The sequence below is a fragment of the Leuciscus leuciscus genome, assembly GCF_965113295.1.
Source record: "Leuciscus leuciscus genome assembly, chromosome: 25".
Taxonomy (NCBI): domain Eukaryota; kingdom Metazoa; phylum Chordata; class Actinopteri; order Cypriniformes; family Leuciscidae; genus Leuciscus; species Leuciscus leuciscus.
Window position 1 is genome coordinate 5,460,626 of NC_138724.1, and position 7,442 is coordinate 5,468,067.

At 38.2% G+C, this 7,442-nt stretch overlaps 1 gene segment (V, D, J or C); it reads right to left on the minus strand.

Annotated features, from left to right (window-relative positions):
• Positions 1 to 1,294: 1,294 nt before the first annotated feature.
• Positions 1,295 to 6,298, minus strand: LOC309489999 (immunoglobulin lambda constant 7-like). The segment is given in 3 exons: positions 6,205 to 6,298; positions 5,055 to 5,170; positions 1,295 to 1,486 (listed from the first exon to the last, which is right to left on the minus strand).
• Positions 6,299 to 7,442: the final 1,144 nt, after the last annotated feature.

The following is a 7,442-nucleotide window of genomic DNA, read 5'->3' on the forward strand; positions in this document are numbered from 1 at the left end:
TGGCAGAGTTTGGAGTCGGAAAGACTGAATATGTTTCATCCACGACCGACCTGTGGTCCAGCCGCACTACAGAACCGTACATAAGTCTCACTGTGCACTATATTACACCCGAGTACGAGCTCGTCAGCAAATGCCTTCAGACTTCCTACTTCCCTGAGGACCACACAGGCCAAAACATCTCCAAGTACTGTACTTACAAATGTTGAGGTACTTTTACTTTAATTTAGTCTTTTCTTTTCATGACACTTTTGTACTTTTTACTTCACTACATTCATTTGACTGCTTTAGTTACTTTTCAAATTTAGATTTTTGCACACAAAACACAAAACAGTTTATAAAATACAATGTTTTATTATAAATTTAACTACAACTCTTGTTCTCTCCAGACTGGACTATTGTAATGCTCTCTTGACCTTCCAGCATCAACTGTCAAACCTCTGATCCAAACACTAATAATACTATATCTTTACAATCAACATCACTCTTGTGTTTATGAAGAGAATGAGTCAGTGTTTCAATATGATCATCATGTTTTAGGTGTAATATATGATCCTGTCAATCAAACTGAACAGACTGCATTCAGTCACTTCTGCTGTCTGGACGTGATGCTTTCCATTTGAGACACAGAAACTTTTACATTCTTACACAATTACTGTCACAACGGATGATTCTTGATTTGTGATCATGTATTAGTTATGATTTTCAAAAGATTTTCATATATATTTACACCATTGTGTATAAATGTAATGGTTATGATTCTTGATTTTTTATTTTATGATATTTTTATATTCTAAACTTTTTAATCTCCTATAAATAATCAGTTTGTCTGCGCTGCTTCACTAAAGCAGAAGTGAAAGTGTTCCAGTCCAGATCATGTAACCAATCAGAGAGTGAGACTGAAAACTCCATTTGCATTGTCAGGGTGGAGTGATTGTGATCCTCTCAGAATAGAGCAGCTCTGTCTCCAGAGACCATGTTCAAACCCCAAGAGCTTTATTTGACATTTACTGCTACATCAACCTTCTGAAAAGCACCTGCATCTTCATCTGTTAGTTGAATGATGTTGTCAGACACAAAGTGAACTTGTTGAGAAGCTTTATTGAATGTTGCAGCAAACACAGCAGATTGAAAGATCACACACACACACACACACACACACACACACACACACACACACACACACACACACTCTTTCAGTATTGAGTTGTAAATCACTACAGCTGCAGCACTAGACTCATGTGAATCCTGCCTGACACAGGACACTCAGATACGGCTCATCTTCAGGAGAGAAACATCAGCACTCAGAGCTCTTGTGGAACGAGACCTCATGAGGAGCTCCATCATGTGTTACTCTGCAGACGTACAGCTCTCCCGCTTCCCAGCGTGCTTTGCTGAGGGTCAGGACGCTACTGCGGCTGTAGCGGCCGTCCTGCTGGCTCTCTGCGCTGGTCAGAACCCCCTCGGTGACCTCTGACCCGTCCAGTGTCTAGTGATGTGCGGATCGATACTAAAATATCGATATCTCCGATACCAGCTTTGTATGTTCTAGAATCGATTATCTTATCAATATCGATATTTCAGTAATTTGGAGCAAATATGTAGTTTATTGGAAATAGAAATACAGCGGAAAGTAACCACAATTACCCTCGTTTATCTGAATAATGCCAACTTAGTCGGAACTACTTGTTCTTCCGCCTTCCGCCTGCCAAGTCATGAGCGTAATATGGCACTGTACAACTGCAGTGCTGCAGCACGCTAGCCACTCAGTCCGCTCGCACATGTTGTTCAGTCACGCTGTCAGTCCGGCGGATTGGATATGGCTGAACGCAAGCGAAGTTATGTGTGGAGCTACTTCACTTCCATAAACTCAAACGATGCGGTTTGTGACACGTGTAACAAAACAGTGAGGTACTGTGGTAATACCACAAACCTAATCAAACATCTACATATAAATCACAAGACAGAATATGATGACGTCATGACGAGGCGGTCAGAGGAGGAGGAAAGGAGAGGTACAGGTGCTGCTAGGGCGAGACAGACATCGCTTTCAGAGTCCTTTGGTGCAGCAGGCAGGCACTATCCAGGTACAGACTAGGGAGAAAATGAGGCGATGTGGCTGTATTTTGGGGGCTTGGGTTTTAGTGACAATGATAAAACAACGGCAGTTCCCTGAATTCTTAAAACAAATTTGTTTTAGAACTTTGGTTATACATACAGTTTCTATTTTATAAAAAAATGCTGTGACTCAAATTGAAATGGCTAGTACAATACATAATTAGAGAAGTACCATAATAACTTCATAATTGTCAGAACCCACATTTTGAAATTTCTATTTAACCATCAGTCAAAACAAATGAGACGAAGAATAATACAACTGAGTATTATTCTACTGATACAATATTATCTGTCTTCTTACCTATCAAATACTTTTCCTGGCAAACGTACTGTAAAGTCCAATGCAGCCTTGTCAATGTAATTTAAATGATCTACTCTGCAGATAACCTTACCTAACTAAATCTGGGCCGGCTGAATTGATGTGCGATTATCTCAGGGACACATTTTACTAAAATAAAGTAATGAAATAAGTAATGAAATAATTAAATGACCAAAATGTCTGCAATAGTTCAGCTTGGAGTAAAATGTGTCCCTGAGATAATTTAGTTAGGTATGGTTATCTGCAGAGTAGATCATTTAAATTACATTGACAAGGCTGCATTGGACTTTACAGTACGTTTGCCAGGAAAAGTATTTGATAGGTAAGAAGACAGATAATATTGTATCAGTAGAATAATTCTCAGTTGTATTATTCTCCGTCTCATTTGTTTTGACTGATGGTTAAATAGAAATTTCAAAATGTGGGTTCTGACAATTATGAAGTTATTATGGTACTTCTCTAATTATGTATTGTACTAGCCATTTCAATTTGAGTCACAGCATTTTTTTTATAAAATAGAAACTGTATGTAAAGTACCATTTCCTTTCTACTTTGTGGAAGCTATTTTAAAAGTTTGGTTTCATAGATCAAGTAAGATCAAGCATTCAATGCAGTTTATCATTTAATTTGCCCTTTGTATTCTATATTATTTGTAGATAATTCCCCAAGAGCAGCAGAACTCACAAGATGTCTGGGTGAGATGATAGTAAAAGACCTCCAGCCCCTGTCTATAGTGGAGGACCAAGGGTTCCAGGGATTTGTGAGAGCTCTTGATCCAAAGTACAAACTCCCAGGAAGAAAAAAGCTCACAGAGACTCATCTTGTAAACATGTATGATGAGTGTAAAGGCAAAGTAAAGTCATCTTTGCAAGATGTTAATAGTGTCGTACTTACCACTGATATGTGGACTTCAGTGTCCACAGAGGCATATTTGACTGTAACATGTCATGTCATTGAAAACTGGCAAATGAGGGAATTTGTATTGGAAACCCATGTGTTCCATGGGCAGCATACAGCTGATAATATCAGCTTAGAGCTTAGGCAGATCACAGAAGAATGGGGCATAACTGAGAAAGTGGTTGCAGTTGTGACAGATAATGCTGCAAATATGGTTGCAGCATTACACAAGGCAGGATGGAGGCATCATCCTTGTTTTGCACATACACTAAATCTAGTTGTAAAGGACAGTCTCAAAAATGTCCCAGAAATGGTGAAGGTCCTGGAAAAATGCAGTGCGATTGTCTCCTTTTTTCACCACAGCAGTAAGGCCACAGAGAAGCTCAGGGATATTCAGAAACAGCTGGGAATAGCAGAACACAAGCTAATTCAGTCAGTAGAGACCCGCTGGAACTCTGTCTTTTACATGCTAGAGAGGCTCTATGAGCAAAATGAAGCTGTAACCACAGCCCTCTGCCTTTTAGGAAAAAAGGCACTGTGTTTAAACGTGGGAGAATTATCCTTCATAAAGCAAGCAGTTGACACACTCCAACCATTTGAAGAAGTAACCCGGGACATTTCAGCTGCAAAACATGTTTCAGTGTCCAAAGTGATTCCACTCGTGTCACTCATTCACAGGTCAGTGGCAGCTTGTGAACGTCAGGGCAGTCCACTTGCCACACAGCTGGCACAGCAGTGTCAGCGCAGATTTAGGGGTATTGAGAGCATTCACTGTCTAGCTGCCAGTACCTTTCTAGATGTTAGGTTTAAACATCTTGGATTTCGAGACAAAGACAATGTTGAGGTAATGAAAAAACGCCTCTGCGCTGAAATGCAGGAAGTTTGTCAGACAGTAGAGTCAGCTTTCACTTTAACTCCAAGCTCAATGCCTACTGCTAGCTCTACCTCAGTGCCTTCTACCTCAGGGTCTAATCAGGGTCCTGCACCATCTGGTCCAGCTGCGACCAAAGGAGGGATATGGACCGATTTTGACAAACAGGTTTTGTCAAGCCAACATCATCGGTCAGCTTCCACTGATGTACTCATTGAAGTACGTCGGTACTCAGAGGAAAAACTGATCCCCCGAGATAAGGATCCACTACTTTGGTGGCAAGAGCATGAACAAACCTTCCCAGCCCTGAGCAAACTTGCAGTCAGATACCTGGGAATCGTTGCTTCTTCTGTACCTGCAGAGAGAATCTTTTCAAAGGCAGGCGAGGTTGTGAGCAAAAAAAGGAGCAGACTTAAAGGAAAAACTGTTAATATGTTGTTGTTCCTAAACAAAAACCTGTGAATGAGAGAAATTTTGAGGGAAGGTTAAAAATCTTCAAGGGGACCGGATTAACATGTCACTAAACCAAAAAGTGTGAATGTTTATTGTTTTATGTTAAGATGTTCAAGCAGGCGTTTTAAGATATACATGCTCAGATGCTGTCAATAAATATGTAAGTTGGCTCTTTTTTTTGTATGATAATTCTTCATAAATAAACAAGAAGAACCCATAATATGTCTCGTATTCAGTATGAAGTGACACTTTTGAGTACACTACTTGTTACTTTAATTTCCCAAACAGTAATTTTTGGGCAAAGTATCGGTATCGGATCGGTATCGCCTTCATTTTACTTGGTATCGGATCGGATAGGAAACCAGTGGTATCGCACATCACTACCAGTGTCCAGCTCACCAGCGCCCCCTGTGGAGAGTAAGAGCTGAGCAGGCAGAGCAGTGCGGCTGAGTCTCCAGAGATCTGCAGAGAAGAGGGCGGCAGCAGAGACACTGAGGGCTTCACTGTGGGACCAGCTGCAGGAGACAAACACAACACATTCACACACACACTTTGGTTACAGTTACAGTTATAAGTAAAGTTTGCCACAATATCTAATAATCATTATTATTAATAAATGTTGTTCTTGTTTAGGACAATAAAAGATGAACTAAATATGAACTCAGTGTAGAAATAAATGAAGGAAAAACAAACCTGTAATAAACTGATTAAACTCATAGTGAGACACAGTGTGGAAATACATTTAGAAAGGAATAATGCAATTCTTATAACAATCGTTATATATCATTGTTTTAGATTAAATGATTATACAACAATATCAGTAACACTTTATTTAAAGCCTTTATAGATATTGCATTATAAAAAGTATTTTTAATGCATTAATTATATATTGTTTTACACATTATAATGCATGTATGATCTCATCATTAATTGAAACCAAGGTTTTAACACATTATAATATTATCTATTCATTGTTACACCTCCAAAAAATTATAATACACTAAAACTCATGACAAACAATCAATTTTAGACGTAACAAGGAATTTGCAAATATTATAAAACATTTTAACTTTAGTTACAGTAATTTATGAAAACATATATGACATTATAACATACGCTATTGATACCTTTATAATGCATTATACATAAAGGCTTTAAGTAAAGTGTCGCCACAGTATCTTATAGTCATTATTATTAATAAATGTTGTTGTTTTTTTTTCACTATAAAAAAACACTTTCTGAAATTAAAATTTTATTTTAAAATTGAATTATAATTTTTTTATTAGGTGATTAAATAGACAGACTTACCGATCACCAGTTTAGTTCCTCCACCGAATGTGAGCCACAGTGATACAATCTAATGAAACGCTCGTACAAAAACCTCTATTCCACTCGAGTGAACACACACTCCAGCAGAGAGAGAGAAACAACACTTCAACACACTGATATTAGAAGATCCTCAGCTCTTCTCAACACTCACTCATTCAGATTTGACTAAATGCTTTCTGATATAACACTGTTGAAAGAAATATATTTGATGAGCTGTGACCTCTGAGGTGACCTTTGACCTCTTTGATCATGGATGATGTTGTGGAGTTTCTCATAATGATGCTTCTGTTCTTCATATGCAGATCAATCATCATGATTCACAGAAAAACCTGCAGCTTCAGACTTCAGTGAAAATCTCTTTAAATAATCTGAGTTTATTGAATATTAGAGCCAAAGTCAATAGAAAGTGTCAACAATGAAAATATAAAAGGTATTTTGCATGTTCTACACAGTCAAGCATGTTTTCATATTCAAGGTCTGTTCTAAAAGTATCTGGACTGGTTATGAATCTCCACACAAGATCATGAAACGTGAACAAGCTCTAATATGTCTCCATCTTTAACAGCCTGTTTCTTCTCCATTTGATGATTTCAGACACACATGAGGCTTCATGATAGATGGAGTGACACCATGAACTCTGATTAGAGATTCACAATCAGTCCTGATACTTTCTGAACAGACTCATGATTCATGATCTTACTTTAGTGATGGCGGTTCATCTAGTGGAAGTGTAGCAGTGATGATGGTCACATGACTGAATATGGACACAGAGATGGACGTTCATCTGCACATCCTCAGTGTCTCAGGAGTCACAATAAAAATACAAAATAAAGTCATGATTCTGTAACTCTAGTGTATATTAGTTTGTTATCAGCACAAGCTGTTGTAAATCCTGCCCACTTCTTTGCATTGTCAGCACATGCTTCAGTGCTCTGAGAGTGTTTATAGTGCTGTGAGTTTAACACTTCATGACTGAGAGCAGAACACAATCTTCATCATCACACAAGACTAAACTACAGCAATGAACACAATCAACATCTTCATCTGGACCATTGCACTGTTTATTCAAGGTTTGTGTAATACAGTTTTTATAATGATTATTAATTATCTTAAAATGTGAAATATATAATAATCATTTTTGTTTGTGTTTTCTTTCAGAGTGTAGAGGACAGTATACTGTAACTCAGAGTCCATCAATACCAGCAGTTCAACCAGGAGAAGAAGTCAGAATAAACTGTAAAACCAGCAGTGATGTGCATGGTGGTAATTGGTTACACTGGTACTCACAGAAACCTGGAGAAGCTCCTAAACTTCTCATATATTATGCAACAACCCGTTATACTGGAACTCCATCTAGATTCAGTGGCAGTGGATCTGGCAGTGATTTTACTCTGACCATCAGTGGAGTCCAGACTGAAGATACAGGAGATTATTACTGTCAGAGTTTTCACTATCCAA